General features: G+C 32.3%; 1 pseudogene across 1 annotated transcript; it reads right to left on the bottom strand.

Annotated features, from left to right (window-relative positions):
- Window positions 1–1703: 1703 nt before the first annotated feature.
- On the bottom strand, window positions 1704–4922 carry LOC143566759 (methylesterase 17-like; annotated as a pseudogene). Its single transcript, XR_013141284.1, has 4 exons — window positions 4382–4922; window positions 4146–4286; window positions 2192–2326; window positions 1704–2098 (listed from the first exon to the last, which is right to left on the bottom strand). The product of XR_013141284.1 is annotated as a methylesterase 17-like (transcript).
- Between the last annotated feature and the right edge of the window lie 11941 nt (window positions 4923–16863).

Below are 16863 nucleotides of genomic sequence, written 5' to 3'. Positions count from 1 at the left end.
ATCTAATCGATGATCAAATTGACGGTCGATTGATAATTGTTTGATGATTACGAGATTATATGAAGTGATTTCAGTGTTCAATTTCATGTTACAGGTGTTTAATTTTTTTTGTTAGTTTTAGAAGTTCTGTTTAGAAGTTCTGAACTTCAGGTGTTTAATTTTTTATTTTTTTTTTTTTGTTAGTTTAGAAGTTCTGTTTAGAACTTCAAAACTTTTTTGAACACCCAGAACTTCTTAGAACGTTTAAAGATGTTTATTTTTTATTTTTTATTTTTTTGAACACCTAGAACTTCATTAAAAGTATTAGAACGTTTAAAGATGTTCATTTTTTTAACACCCAGAACTTCATTTAACGTATCAGAATGTTTATATGTCTTCAGTTTTGTTTCAGAACGTTTAAACATATTATTTTGAACCCTAATCAGAGCTCGATTGAGTGTATTATTTCTGCAATTCCATAATCGATTGATGAATCTAAATACTTCTACACATCAATTCGATTGATTAAATCATCATTTTGGTGTTCATTTTGGTCAGAATGTTTAAACTTTGAGCAGAACGTTTAAACATGAACCCTAATCATAGCTCAATTAAGCGTGTTAATCTGTATTTTCATAATCGATTGATGATTCTAAAGCCTCTTACACATCAATTCTATTGATTAAATCATCAATTTTTGATCAATTTGAATATTTTTAATGTTCAATGACGCTCTATTTCAATTTTGTTTTTTGACTTTTGAGATTTCATACTGTAAGTTGTGATTAGAGTTTAGAAATTGGATGAGATAGATTAAGGAGTTCAGAATTTGGATCGGAATCGATTTTAAATCGATGAATTTGATCGCAAACTACTGTTTGGGTTATTTACGAAACTGCCACCGCGTGAAATTAACATTGACATACAAAAAGCTCGCGTACCTAATGTACGATAACTGATTATTGTACCTTAACCTCCCCCTGTGTTTATGTATAGATATATAAGTTTTAGAATTCTTAAATTAATTTCCTTCTTCCGGATTTGGATTTTCAATAAAAAGATAACATTTAAATTTGCCGTTAACAGATTAGCTCTCACCCACCTAATGCTTCGCTAGCGCCGATTTTCACGAAAGGTGGTATAACATGCTGATGTGGCTTATTAACGAGGGAGGCGCTAGGGTGTAACAAACAGCCTTATATGCAAACGGATTCTCCAAGGCGGCTTTATGTTAAAGGACTAGTGCATAATTTGCAATCATCTTAGTGAATGATTTTGATGTAGTATTCCGATAAACATCAAGCCCCGTAAGCAATCAAGATCTCAAACTTGTGATATCCATCCCTATAGACAAAAGGGGAGGCCAAGACGGTGACCTGTATGCTTTCCAAAGTTAGCGAGGTTGAAGAGCCAAAGATTAATCACTAACTTAGTCTGTAAGTGTTCAACTTTTGTAGTCTCATCTTCAGAATTTGGAGGAGACAATTGTTGAATTAAATCAATCTATATTCAACAATAAGTGGATATTAAAAGTAACTTAGGAGAGAAAAGTAAGATATTTTACTTCAAACCCTTGTCTTTATAAGCACTATGCAATATGGGCTTAGTCAATGGGTGGATTTACACAAGGTGTAAACCATCATGAATATAGCTCAAAATAAATGATGTAATGTAGAATAATACAAAAATATTCACGGCTATCTTTATTAAATGGGAGTTTATCATTATTTTACTAAATAAAATGCATCAAAATAGAATAATACAAAAATGTTCATGGCTATCTTTATTGATTGTATTTAATCACACAAAAATCAAGTCTTAACTAAATAACAAGCATCTATGTGCAAGCAATAGAAGTTGCAACCTTTACGAATAACCCAAACAACGCAAAAGGGCTAGAGAAGTTGGGGCTATGATCACTCTCCAAAACATAAACATGTGAAGGCGGCCATTTCGTGATCATGTTTTCTTGTTGCTTTGGTTTTATCACTTTATCATACATTGTCTTAATGTATACTGTTGGCACCTTTTCAATACGTTCATTACCTTCCGGGAATCGAGCACTTAGTAATGCACTAACAGGCCCTGGTCATAAAAGCATTGAAGCTAAGGTGTAGTCCTACAAAATACATAATCACGGACATTAAAGAGTCAGTCACACTCCGATGCTTATCTCTTTGAGAAGAATTCTAAAAGTATGTAGCTTGAATACCTCTAGAGGAGCCATATGGTATAGGAGTTTATGTTGTAGCTCCTTTTTAACAATTGCGGATGTAGGAGGATGATTAAGTCCTAATTCAAATTCCAAGTCATAAGCATCACCATATTCAGATAGATCAGGCACTCCCTGCGTTACATAGTTGAAATAAGATAAAAATATTTTATTAATGCATATGTTTAATAATCACTTTGTATATAAGTAAATTCTAATATGTTCCGCTACATTAGTTTGCCAGGCACTCCCTATGTTACATAGTTGAAATAAGAGCAAATATTTTATTAATGCATATGTTTAATAACCACTTTATATATAAGTAAATTTTAATATGTTAGATCCGCTACATTAGTTTGTCAGCCCCACTTGTGATTGACTTTTCTATTTTGACTTTCTAAAAAGCATGTGTTGCTTCAATATTATTGAAAATTGGCTTTAGAAATTAATATTCTATTTCTTGGATTAACTTTTCATTCTTTGCACTTTATAATAATGTTTTATAAACTAATAAACGCAATACACATATGTATATGTATCATGTATTTCAGATTACTCAAAACTAATAATTCAAAACTTATATATAAGAAATCATTTCATAAGATAGCTATTGTCGGAGATGAATTTATATGTGTGTATCACAATAACACATATACACACACAAGTGTGCACACGCGTGCGCCCATATATCTAGTATAAATATACATTTTACTCACTGATAATATTATTATTTGTGAATACTCTCAAATATATAATAAAATTATCAATTGAATGGACTTGTTTTTTCTTTATATAATGTTGTATATATAGATTCAGTAATAGTGTAAATTGTAATTGTCGCTGAAGCAATGCATGTTGATAAAATTCGTTGAACTTTTTTCCAACTACAAAAGAATTGTAAAAAAAAGGTAGGTTACGGAAACTTTACTAAATGATTTACATTATCCAACATAGTCTCATAAATCTAGTAGTGCTACAAAAATACAATGGATTTAAAAATATAACACAATGTTGATGATTATAGCATAATGTCGAGGAAAAATGACACAATGACGAAAATAAACAAAAAATCACCATGATAAATAAAAAGACACAATGATCTTAACAAAATTATAAAATCCATAAGCTAGAAATCAAAAAGCAAAAACATAAAATCTAATATCGTAGAGTTACACAAGACGGTTCCAATGCCACTAGTTTGAGTTCATTTGATACATTTCCTACAACCTCTTATTTTCAAAAAACTATATATTTTAACCCAACTCGCAAACTAAATAGTTTATTATTACTATTATTGGGCTCTAATAAGAGTATAAGCTTTCACGAAAAATGTCTTCATGATGCCGGCCTTTACCCCAAATAAAAGACGATAACTTTAATGATTTTAGATTTTTAGTCTAAAATATATTTATATATTTCTTTTACCAGCTTACTCAGCTAAGTATTCTTAAAACCACTCTTAAATGTTTACAACACATCTTGATAATTTTGCTATATATAATTAACGCACTATCGATATTGTCGAGGTTTGTACAAAAGTCCCAACTCCCAAGCCCAAGGCAAAATGACAAGCTTTTCAATATGCAACACTTGGCCCCATAAACATGCATAGTATTCAAAGTACCACACACACTCTTTCTTTTTTAACACTTGTCTTTATATTATTTATTTAATTCCAATTATCTATATTTATATTATTTAAAATATAAGTTTCCGTTTACAAAGTCAATATTTGTATCAGATTAGTAATCTTATATAACAACAATTACAAGTTATCTATTTAAAATTTTATTAATAAAAGAGAATTATGGTTCAATTAAATGCATGTATACTTTAAATAATAATAATAATAATAATAATAATCTAGCGAAGTAATAATGTCAGAAAATCATACACCAAGGTATTGAAATCAAAATCATAGTTTAAAACAAAATTTAAAGATGTTTAAACTTACATCTTTAATGTCTTGTTCGGTTACGAATCCATTTTTAAGCATCGTCGCTGCAACATATACTGCGAGACTGATCTTATCTGGAAACTTGTGAGTTGCTTGAGTTACGCTTAGTCCCCTGGCACTATGACCTACCAATATCACCTGCGATAACCAGTGTTGTTTTAGCAGAAGTTGTATATGTTTGTAGTTATGTTAGAAACTACATATGGTTTTTTCATGCTTAATATGGTGTGTACCTAAAGCATGAAGAATTGTAACTTTTGATTATGAGGCAAGGAAGACATGAAATCAAGGAGAGGTTTGTTGTATTCATCAAAAGAGAGGATGGTGTTAGGATCAGAAGGATCTATGCCAGCCCCTTTGAGGTCTATGCATGTCACCATATAACCAGAGTTGTACATCATGCTTTTGAGCTTGTACCAACACCAGCCACCTCCACTTATGCCATGAATGAGCACAAAGTGTGGTTTCAATGGAGTCTTCTCCTCTACACACTCTCTATCTCCCATTCTCTCTCTTCATCGGTATCTCTGGCTCATTTTATGGGTATTTATAATAGTATTTGTACATTTGTTTTTGTTTCTTTTGGTGAATTTTATGTGCCAAAGTGGTTGGAATAAACCCATCAATGGGACATGTCATACATCATTTATATATTATAAATATATATTATATCATATAATCCTTGAAAACCGTTTTAATTGTTCGTCAGCGGATTTGAAGAACCCGAGACCCGACATCCAAATAGTTTATTTATATAAAAATAGGAAATTTTTATATAGTTTTTATGTTTGTTTCATTATTTTTATAATAAAATGTTAATATGTTTATAGATATATTGATTAGCTAGAAAGTTAAATTTTCAATTCATGTAGAGTGTAAATGTTTAGCCGGTTAAAAAAAAAAGAAAACAGAAAGAAGCACGTGATAGAAAAACTAGACTACTTAACAACCTACAAGGATTACAATATATAGTTTTTTTTTTAAATATCAATACAATCATTTTTTGAAGATAATTAGACATAAAACTTACAAGGAAATAGTATTTTGATTCTAATATTTTTAGGCTAAATTTTATCACATTTGTCATAGCACGCAAGAAGATACCGCAACAAATTTGCCTTTTTGGACTACATATACATTTTTATAACTTCAAGTCCATATATGTTCAATTAGTTTTTATGCGGCTTCGATATTGATTTTCTATTTTACTAACCATCCAAAACACCTCCAAATGGGTATCCGGACATTTATTATTTGTTCAAGTTCGTTATTTATTGATATAAATTCTGATTATTATATAATACTAAATCATGATTTTATAAATCATAGGTCCCTAATATTTGAGCTTTAATTTCTATTACAAATATTTTGATGGGATAAGTCCTCAGTAATCTTAAGTCCGTAAGTAAATTATTTTATGTGTCTCTGTGTAATTAAAATGCCAACGAACTAAAAAACGAGAATTAACATAAATACTTGGATTGACTCATGATAACCTTTATTTTTGGACGGCAGAACAAAATGCATTAAATAAAAACACAGCGAGCAGGAGATGTGAGAACACAAAACAGAACAAAAAAGATCACAATGACTTCAACATAAAAACAAAAGGGGATCCTATAGCTGCCAATGTTAACTTCAAAACCGGCCAGTGGATAATTCTTCCATTTGGATCAATTATAAGAGTGCAGTTTAATATCTTCTCTAACGTCCACTTCTGATTGTTAAGCACCAACTCATGATAACTTATAACCCTATATGTATAAACACAATGGTGCTGGAAGTGTGATGAATGGATTTTTGATGAAGTTATTAAATGAGACTCTTCATGTGATGAAACGAAGACTACATTTTAAGTTGTCTCTTAATTTTTGTTATTGCCACTGGTTTTATGCCTATAATTAAGTCGCTAATTAGAGTAGAATCTTCATCTATTTATAGCTTTTAATAAGTGTTTTTTTGTGTCTCGTTTGAATAATGTAGAAGAAAGTCTTCGAGATAAGGTGAACACTTTTCATATGTTTGAAATCTAAATTGAGAGGAGTACTCTCTACTCTAATTCTACCAGCATCTTCATCTTTTCACTTAAACAAAAGAATACCATTGTAAAACCTCAAGCGTGAGTGTCTTTCCTAAAAGTACATACTGCTTCACCTTTTGTACCCTGGGAGACAGAAAGACTTTTTTAGTAGAGACCTGAAATACGTTTAAGGGACCCGTGTTTAGCACGAGGTCTTAGCCACAATCGTCAACATTTATTTGCTTATTGTTGTTGTCAAGGAGCTTATTTGAAGTCCAAACTTGAAGAAGACATAAGACGATGATAATACATGAAGATGCATTAAAGTATACACGATGATAATACACGAAGGTGCATTAAAGTATCCGCTAAAGATGTCGGTTCAATCAATAATGAAATATAAATATTTTATATTTTATATCTATTTTGTAAACGGTACAATACTAGGATATTTCTCATTACTAACATCTAACATCTAACGAGAATATCGTTAGCGTTTATTATTATTGTTATTTAATAAAAAAAATCAACCTATTTCCTATAAATAGGTCAATTAAATAATTCATTTTCCGAAAAATAATAAACATAAATTGTTTTTATCTTATCTTCACCGAAGGAGTTATAGCCTGGTAGTAGCATAGGAAGATACCCCTTCCGTGAGGTTGAGCATTCGATTTTCATGTTAAACATACGATATAGATTCTTTTCTGTTTTTTTTAACGACCAAATAAGTAACGCCGGGAACTCTGTACGCGGCCCCCATTGGCTAAAGGTAGCCCAAGCCGGCCACGAGTCCGGGCGGACGGAGCTAGAGATGGCAAAAAAAAACCGGTTGGGGAACCGGTTTACCGGTTTAAACCGGAAACCGGTTTTTACGAAAACCGGTTTTTTAAAAACCGGTTTGACCGGTTTAGAAACCACCGGTTCGTCTTTCGGTTACAAGTTCTAGATCCAAAACCGGTTAACGAACCGGTTAATGGAAAAACCGGTTTTTTTTATTAACCGGTTATGGAAAAACCGGTTAACCGGTTTATAAAAAAACCGGTTTATAACGGCTATATGCCCGTTTTTTTTGTTTTTGGACCGTTTTTTTTTTTTTTTTACCATTTTACCCCCACAAACATCTATATATAGTTTAGGTTGGGTATTGGTTAGATCACACTCGATTATACAACTCCAAACGCTCTAAACGTTTATTTCATACGCGATTATTTTGTTATCTCACGCTCAATTATACCACATTACCACTCCATAAGCTCTTATTTCGTAGTCGTTTATTTCATACTCGAGTATACCACTCTTATTTCGTAGTCGATTATCATGGCCTCCCAAAGTGCTGCTTCATCCGTCAACATGGGTGCCTCGAACACGGGAGAAACGGTCGTTCGGGTCATCCCCACGAAACGAAACCATGATGTTTGGCAACATTTCGACCTATGCGAAATGTCTAACGGTAGCCAAAAAGCTCGATGCAAACATTGCTTGAAGTTTTATGGCAAAGATGCAAACTCCACTTTAAAAGCGCATGTACAAAGGCCCTTTTGCAAGGCCTTGAAGGACGAATCGGGAAGTAGTTCGCAGCCGGAGATGACGAATCAAGGAGCGGTGTTTACGTACGACGTTGAAGCGGTACGTCAACAGTTTTCAAACTTTGTGATTCAACAAACACTTCCTTTCAACCACTTCGACAACCCTCAATTCACGGAGATGATGCAAAACTATGTTCAACCACGCTACCAACACGTAAGTCGTTCGACCCTTAGAAGAGATTGTCTTAAAGCATGGAAAAACGCTAAATCCGAACTAATTTCATACTTTTCAAACTTACAAACTGGTGTAAACTTAACAACGGATGTGTGGTCGGTACCTCATGGTTCGCCCGACTCATACATTTGTGTGACGGCTCATTGGGTTGACCCCGAGTCGTGGCAAATGATGAAACGAACCATTGCGTTTCAATTGTTTGATTACCCGCACACGGGTAGAAATATTTTTCAAATCTTGGATAAAGTCATTCGACAATACAAGATTGAACATAAAATCTTTTCAATTTCGTTTGATAACGCGTCCAACAATACGGCCGCGGTTGGCCATTTAAAATTAAAGTATAAACCTATTTGTGTTGGAGCGTTTTTTCATAGCCGATGCATTGCACGTATTATCAACTTGGCCGTGCAAGATGGGTTAAACGTGATCGAAACGCAAAGAAACAATTTTAAAAGAATGTTACGAGATGTTTTTAGCAACAATAAAACATTTTCAAGATACAAAAAATTTTGTGTAGAAGCTAATTGTCAATGGTTGGGGCCAAATTGGGATTGTCCAACAAGATGGAACTCGACTTGTAATATGTTTGAGAAAGCCATCCAACAAAAAGAATCATTAATTGCGTTTCATCAAATTTTGTCAAGTAGGGGTAAATGTGCACCGTACGATCCTAGAAACTGGTTATTGATTGAGATCGTTACGGAGGTCCTTCAAATTTTTAAATCTTGCACAACTAGTTTATCCGGGGTTTACTATCCAACAAGCCCCATTGCTTTACCAAAAATTGCTGTCATGTGCACAAAGTTGAGTGAACTTCATTGTAGGGGTGCACCTTATTTTGATATGGGTGTAAAAATGAAAGAAAAATTTAGAAAATATTTTCAAGAACTACCCGCTGTTTTGACATGTGCTGCTGCGTTAAACCCTTGCATCAATGTTGGTGGTGTTGAAGCTTTAATAGAAAAAATTTGTGATGAGCTAGGGTTAAACGACGATCAAAACCCCTATTATAGCCGAAATTTAAAGAATGCTTTCAACACCACCTTGTCAAACATGTATGATGTCTACCTTACAAAATACGGGTCGTCTTCCCAAATTCATGACTCGTTTAGAGCTGTTGCCCAATCCCAATCCCAAACCGACCTTGAAATGGGGATGTACTACATGATTTGGGAAGACGCCAGTAAACGTCAAAAGGTAAACACCCCAAGCAGTGAACTTGGAAGGTATGGTGGTACCAACTTTGTGAAACACATGACTCCGGATGAATTTAGAAGTCTTGATTTGCTGGCTTGGTGGAGAGGTAAGGAGGATGAGTTTCCGATCCTCGCCGCCATGGCCAAAGATTTACTAACGGTCCAAGCTTCCACGGTAGCTTCGGAGTCTGCTTTTTCTGTTTCTGGCAGGGTTATATCGATTAGGAGGACTCGACTCACTGCACCAGCTATAGAGATGTCGATTTGCTACAAGGATTACTTGGACTCTTTAGATAGGGCACAACATCAATGCTCACTCGAGGGGGAAATGGAGTATGAAGCGGGCTTGTATGAAGACGAGGTCAATGAAGGACACACTCAACCAATGACCAATGAAGAAGCCGCGTATGACGATTACCTAAGAAATAGCTCGGGATCGGGTAGCGAAGAAAATTAGTTAAAGAAACAGCAAACATGGAGGCAAATCATGAGTAAGAAACAGCAAGTTGTTCATGTAATCGTGTCTAAGCATTCTTTTTCCTAATATGTGCTCTTATTTACTTGTTGATTTGGATTTTTCTAATTTAGTTAAAGAAACAGCAAACATGGAGGCAAATCATGAACAAACTGCGATTGGGAACAACAGGAGCATCTGCTAGTTCACGATTTAATGTTTGTATTTTTGAGTTAAATCATGAACAACAGTTCTTGGCAGAGATTTCTTCAGTGTTAATGATTTAATGTATGTATTTTTGAGTTACGAATATGCGATAACGATTTAATGTTTGTATTTTTAATGTAAAAACTATAAATGAAAGTTATGTGTTTTTAATTTTTGGTTTGTTGAAAACACATTCACCAACACACACTCATACTCATCTTCCAAGCAAAGAACCCTAACAACGAAAGCAAAGAATGGCTTCGGTCAGTCCGTTTTGCCTTGTAGTTACCGTTTTGCCTTGTAGTTACCGGTTTGTTTATACTGTGAAAAAATAATGATCTTCATTAAGTACAAAATATAAAAAACAAATATTCGTATTTGAAACCGCGAAATTTAAAAAAAAAAAAAAAAAACCGGTTAATAAAAAAAACCGGTTTATTAACCGGTTCTAACCGGTTTCTAAACCGGTCCTAACCGGTTAGACCGGTTAGGGTTTTGACAGCAAAAAACCGGTTATTAACCGGTCCGGTTATTAACCGAACCGGTTTTTTTCCGGGCCAAAAAAACCGGTCCGGTTAATAACCGAACCGGTTTTTTTAAAAAAACCGGTTTGTGCACCTCTAGACGGAGCCTATAGCGGTCCACCTATTGAGGGATTCCCCGGATAAAACCTGACCCCCACGCCGGCCAAACGGCACGACAGCAAGGAGCCGGTAAAACCGGGTGAGATCAGGACTCGAACCCTGGCAAGCCAAGATCATCCATCATATCTCTCATATAAATTGGTTATAATGAATTTTAAACCTCTTATCTCTCACTAATAAAATGAAAACTCTACTATTAAGCCACATCTAATTTATAAAACTATATAGATTCTATATAGAAACCATTTTCTATATATGTCAATATCTCAAATTATGCCATTCATAATCCAATTGTGGAGTCGGCAATTAAATCTAAGAAAATCCGGAATAAGTCAGAGGCATATAAAACTATATAAATGACTAATAATGTACTAAACAATTATAAAGTATATATGAAATACTAGTTTTTATTTTCTGTATAACGTGGGTTATTTTATATTATTTGTTTTTAATATTTATATATATTTGAATTTTTATTTTTTTTATTATATGAAAGTTAATAATATACTTATGGTTTGATATTAAATTGTTTCACAAATAAATGAGATGTTATAACCCGGCTTAAAAGCTATATGAGTTTGATGATATCCAAGACTCGTTTATTTTTTTTACTCTAAAATTGTTTTTTTAATTATAAATAATATATATATATTTTTAAATAAATTAGATATTGATTTTTTGTATATTCTTACTTTATAGGATTTTTGTATTAAATATTTGGTAAGATTAGTTTTTAATTTAATGAGATGTTATAACCCGTTTAAGAAATATCTGGGTTTGATAAGACTCATACCCGTGAATTCGGGTCAAATGCATGAGAAGTCTCCATTTAAAAATCAAACAAATCTAGTGACTCCAAAAAAAGAGGGAACGACCACATCGCGACACGTAAGATTTTTATGTTTTCGTTTATATATATTATAGAATCATTATCATAGTTTAGATCGTTTAATAAGTTTTCAATCGTCAGTGATCACTAGCTTAAATGGTTGATATAAAATATTCAAAGACTTTAATATGAAAACGAGGAGTTCTTGAATTTAGTATTATATTTTAAGTGATTAATGAATCTAAGGAAGAATTGGTCTATTATGTTTTGTGATAAATAGTATTTTTTGTTTTCATGTTTCTACATATCAATTCATCTCACATTCAAAGCTTGACAAGTGTTGTCGTTTATGAATTCTTATAACATTATTATTTTCTTAAAATCGAAACGTGATTTACAACTACATCAAAATTATAATATATCCTATCAAAAACATATATAATGATGTGTTGTGAAATAATTATCAATTTTAAAACACTGTCACAACACATGAGTAAGATTACTAGTTTAAACTTAAACAGGTTAAGAGATCAACACTTTATTAAACAAATTGTGTTTTGATTAACTTTGTTTCTAAACGGGCTGTATTCATATTCAGGTTAACATGGTTTATTAAACTAGTCACATTTGAATTAACCAATGCGAAAAATGATATAGCATTAGAGCATTCACATCCAATCCCACGTCACAAAACCTATATAACTAAAAATACACTTTTCTTAAATTTGTTTCTTACATTCTAAAAAGACCTTACATCTCATTCCTCATGTTTATCCCTATTTTATTCCAATAATACTCCTTATTTTTACATCTACTATTTTTTTTCCTTTCTAACACCATCTACCCATAAAAAATATTAAAAAAAATATTTGGAGGATGAAAATTGAGAAACTGTTGTGAACCATCGACAATTTTGTATGTCACCTTTTTATTTTTGTCAAACCAATTATGCAACCTTATCTCCCAATTGTATCTATAAACAATTGTTTTGGTATTATAGATACCATATATTGTAACGAGTTATGATCATCCATAAATTTACATATCTACATTCTATCCTCCTTTAATTAGTTCTATAAAGCTAAAGAATAACAACATTGTCTTCATTATAGTTAGAGGTAGAATTATAACACGTTATCAGCACGAGACGCTTATATCCTAATCAAGAAAGGTAATAGGCACAAAGGTATCCACATAAGCATCATAAACACTTCTTTGATTATGTACATTTGAAATATATATATGCATATACATATACTAAGTAATAGCAATAATGTGTATAAACATTGTTATTAAAATTTGATAACTATTCTAACTTTTATTTATATATGCACACTAATATTTTATTTAGAAGTTAGATTTATTTACACTAACAATTCTATTCCTATTATTGTGCATACTAATTATATATTTTATGAAATAAACTTTATTTAATATCTTATTTATTATCTTACTTTAAATAAGTAATATTATATATATAATATATATAAACGAAGACCCAAAAATCCTACGTGTCGCGATGTGGTCACTCCCCCTTTTCTTGGAATCACCAGATTTGCTTGATTTTTAAATGGAGACTTCTCATGCATTTGATCCGAATTCACGGGTATGGGTCTCATCAAACCCATATATTTCTTTATCGGGTTATAACATCTCATTAAATTAAAAACTAATCTCACCAAATATTTGATATAAAAATCTTATAAAGTAGGGATATACTAAAAATTAGTATCTGATTTATTTAAAAAAAAAGATATGTATTATTTATAATTAAAAAACCAACTTTATAGTAAAAAAAAAATAAACGAGTCTTAGGTCTCGTCAAGCTCATATAGCTTTTAAACCGGGTTATAACATCCCATTTATTTGTGAAACAATTTATCATCAAACTATAAGTATATTATTAACTTTCATACAGTAAAAAAAAATAAAAACTCAAAAAATAAATAAATATTAGAAACAAATAATATAAAACAACCCCAGTAATACGGGGGACAAAAACTATGTGGTCGCTCCCCTTTTTATGAAAGCCACCAGATTGCTTGATTTTAAAATGAAGGCTTCTTATACATTTGACCCAAATTCACGGGTATGAGTCTTACCAAACCCATATATTCCTTAAACGGGTTATAATATCTCATTAAATTAAAACTTAATCTCACCAAATATTTGATGTAAAAATCCTATAAAATAGGGATATATTAAAAATTAATATATGATTATTTTAAAATATATTATTATAAATAAGAAACAATTTTTTGGTAAAAAAAATAAACGAGTCTTTGGTCTCACCAAACTCATATAGTTTTTAAACCGGGTTATAATATCTCATATATTTGTGAAACCTTTTATCATCAAACCATAACTATATTCTTAACTTACATACAATAAGTAAAATTAAAATTCAAAAAATATATGAATACTAAAAACAAATAATATAAAACACCCCCTAATAGAGGGGATAAAAACTAGTATATATACACACACAAATACACATACAACCGGTAATATTACCATTATAAAACGGTAATATAACCGTTGTAAAACGATTATAAATTTTCAACTATATATAACCAATTATCAATCTCAAATCTTTCACAAATACAAAAATTTTTCTTCTCAGGAATACTCAAGATAATATTTGAAAAGATGATTCATCCAGTTTTAATGTTAACTACCATAATGTTGATAATCTTGTTGTTTTTAATTTGTAATCTCCCACCTAGAGAGTTTAATCTTTTCTTTTTTCTTTATCTATTTATAGCTCTACCTTTGTATTTTCTTTCAATTTTTATAAATATGTAATCATAATATTATCTTATTTGTGTTTAGTAACAAAATGGAAAACATCGCAAAACATGAATTTCCGGCTCTTAATATCACCGGAGATAATTATATGTTGTGGACGACACATGTTAAACGACATCTCAAATATATGGGTGTTTTGAATACGATAAAGGAGGGAAATAATTTCGAGGATCAAGACAAGGCAAAAGCCGATGTCTTCCTCCACAAACACATTGACGAGATGTTACAATTTGAGTATTCAAATTGTGAGGATCCATGCATTTTGTGGGGAAGATTTAAAAAGCAGATTTGATTATCAAAGGGAAGTTCTACTTCCTACTGCTAGAGATGAATGGAACAATCTCAGGTTCCAAGATTTCAAAAAAGTAAATGAGTACACCTCTGCTTTGTTCAGAATATGCTCAACGTTCCGATTTTGTGGGCAAACTGTTACTGAGGGAGATATGTTGGAGAAAACTTTCTCAACATTTCATGCATCAAATATAAACTTGCAAACATTATTGATTGCAGAGTTTTAGAAGATACTCTGATCTAAATGCATTACTCCTTATAGCAAAAAAAAAATAATGAATTATTGATGAAAAATCATCAATCTCGTCCCACAGGTTCATTAGCAATACCAAAAGGCAAATGTTGCTCACAAAAATTCTCATAAAAATTCTGGTCATAATTGGGAACAAGGTCGTGGACGTGACCATGGTCATTTTGATAAAAAGCATTTTAATGGTCGTAACCATTCATTTAAATGGAACACTAATTCTTACGGTCGTGGTCGTGGTCTGTGGGCGTAGCCAGAGAACCAATAATTACCATGTCCCACAAAATAACAATTCCAACCAACACAGTAAATGGAATGAAGTTGGTAGGTCTGAAAACAATGGCACTTCATGTTTTAAATGTGGAAGTACAAACCACTGGTCAAAGGCTTGTCGCACAGCTCCACATCTGTGTGAACTATACCAAGCCTCTCTCAAAGAAAAAGAGAAAGAAGTGAACCATGTTGATAACTTTGATGATATCAATGCGAGCTGAGCATTGCAGACTTTGATGTGGAACTCTGAACAAATGTTGCTTGACGACAATAAATATATGCAATAACTAAGTGTGTTTCTCATTATCTTTAATTGTAGTTCCCTTCATGTACTGTTTGTTTTTCAATTAAATAAAGTTCTTATTAAAATATCATAATGTCCTAGTTATACACTTATTATTTTTCTTAATATTTTTAAGATTTAAAATGAAAATCACTGGAGCACAAGATCAAACAAATGAAGAAGATTATATGTATAGCGGATAGTGAAGCCACGCATACTATACTTAGATCTAAAAAATATTTTCATAAACCGAAGCCTACAAAAGGGATCATCAATACAATATCAGGTCCTACAAACTTGATAGAATGAGTGGGAAAAGCTAATTTTAGCATTACCAAATGGTACAAAGCTCAAAATAGAAAATGCTATATTTTCTCCAAAATCAACAAGAAATTTGTTGAGATTTAAAAACATATATCATAATGGATATGATACTCAGTCAAGGACTGTTAGTAATGAAAAATATTTTCATATCATAAACAAATATCAGATATTGGAAAAACTGCCAATGCTCCATTCTGGTATACATTATACATATATAAATGTGCCTCAAGCACATATGGCAGTCAAAGAAAATTGTTGTGATTCTGGTATCATAAACTTATGGCATGACAGATTAGGCCATCTAGGATCCAAAATGATGAAAAGGAGCATTAAAATACCATGGGCCATCCACTGAAAGATCAAAATATCCACAAAATAGATAAAATGTCTCAATGTACATCTTGTTCTCTTGGCAAATTAATTTACAAGGCATTCGCCATTAAAAGTCGATAAAGAAACACCAATGTTTCTTGAAAGAATTCAAAGTGACATATGTAGACCAATTCATCCACCATGCGGACCATTTAGATACTTCATGGTCTTAATAGACGCATCCAGCAGATGGTCTAATATCTCTTTATTATCGACTCGTAATGTTGCTTTTGCAAAAGTTTTTGCTCAAATTATCAAATTAGGTGCACATTTTCCCGATTATACTATTAAAAGAGTAAGGCTTGATAATGCCGGAGAATTCACATCACATGCTTTTGATGATTATTGCATGTCTGTGGGGATTGTTGTAGAACACACTGTTGCTCATGTACACACACAAAAATGGCTTATCCGAGTCGTTGATCAAACGCCTACAGCTAATAGCTAGATCATTAATAATGAGGACAAAACTCCTTGTTTCTATTTGGGGTCATGCAATTATGCATGTTGGGTCATTAATTTGTGTGATACCAAGTGCGAATCATAAATTCTCTCCCACACAACTTGTTTCCGGAAATGAGCCAAACATCTCTCACCTTAGGATTTTTGGTGTGTGCTATGTATGTTCCTATTGCACCACTACAACGCACAAAATGGGTCCCCAAAGAAGGTTGGGAATATATGTTGGATATGAAACGTCTTCCATCAAAAGATACCTTTGAACCTTTAACAGGTGATGTATTTACAACACGTTTTGCTGATTGTCATTTTAACGAGACAATATTCCCGGCATTAAGGGGAGAAATGAAAAGCCAAGAAATTGATATATCATGGTGTGTGCCATCATAACCTAGACCCAAGATCAAAACAAAGTTAGACAAAGGTTAAAAAAATAATACATCTACAAGAAATTTCCAATCAGTTACCTGATGCATTTGCTGATATAAACAGGGTCACTAAATCTCATATACCAGCTGCTAATGCTCTAGCTCGAGTTGAG

This window comes from Bidens hawaiensis, unplaced genomic scaffold (assembly GCF_021521415.1).
Source record: "Bidens hawaiensis isolate Kalapana, Puna unplaced genomic scaffold, B.hawaiensis_p1.1 tig00023049_1, whole genome shotgun sequence".
Taxonomy (NCBI): domain Eukaryota; kingdom Viridiplantae; phylum Streptophyta; class Magnoliopsida; order Asterales; family Asteraceae; genus Bidens; species Bidens hawaiensis.
Note: the sequence above shows the minus strand (reverse complement) of the source record. Positions and strands in the feature narration are given on the sequence as shown.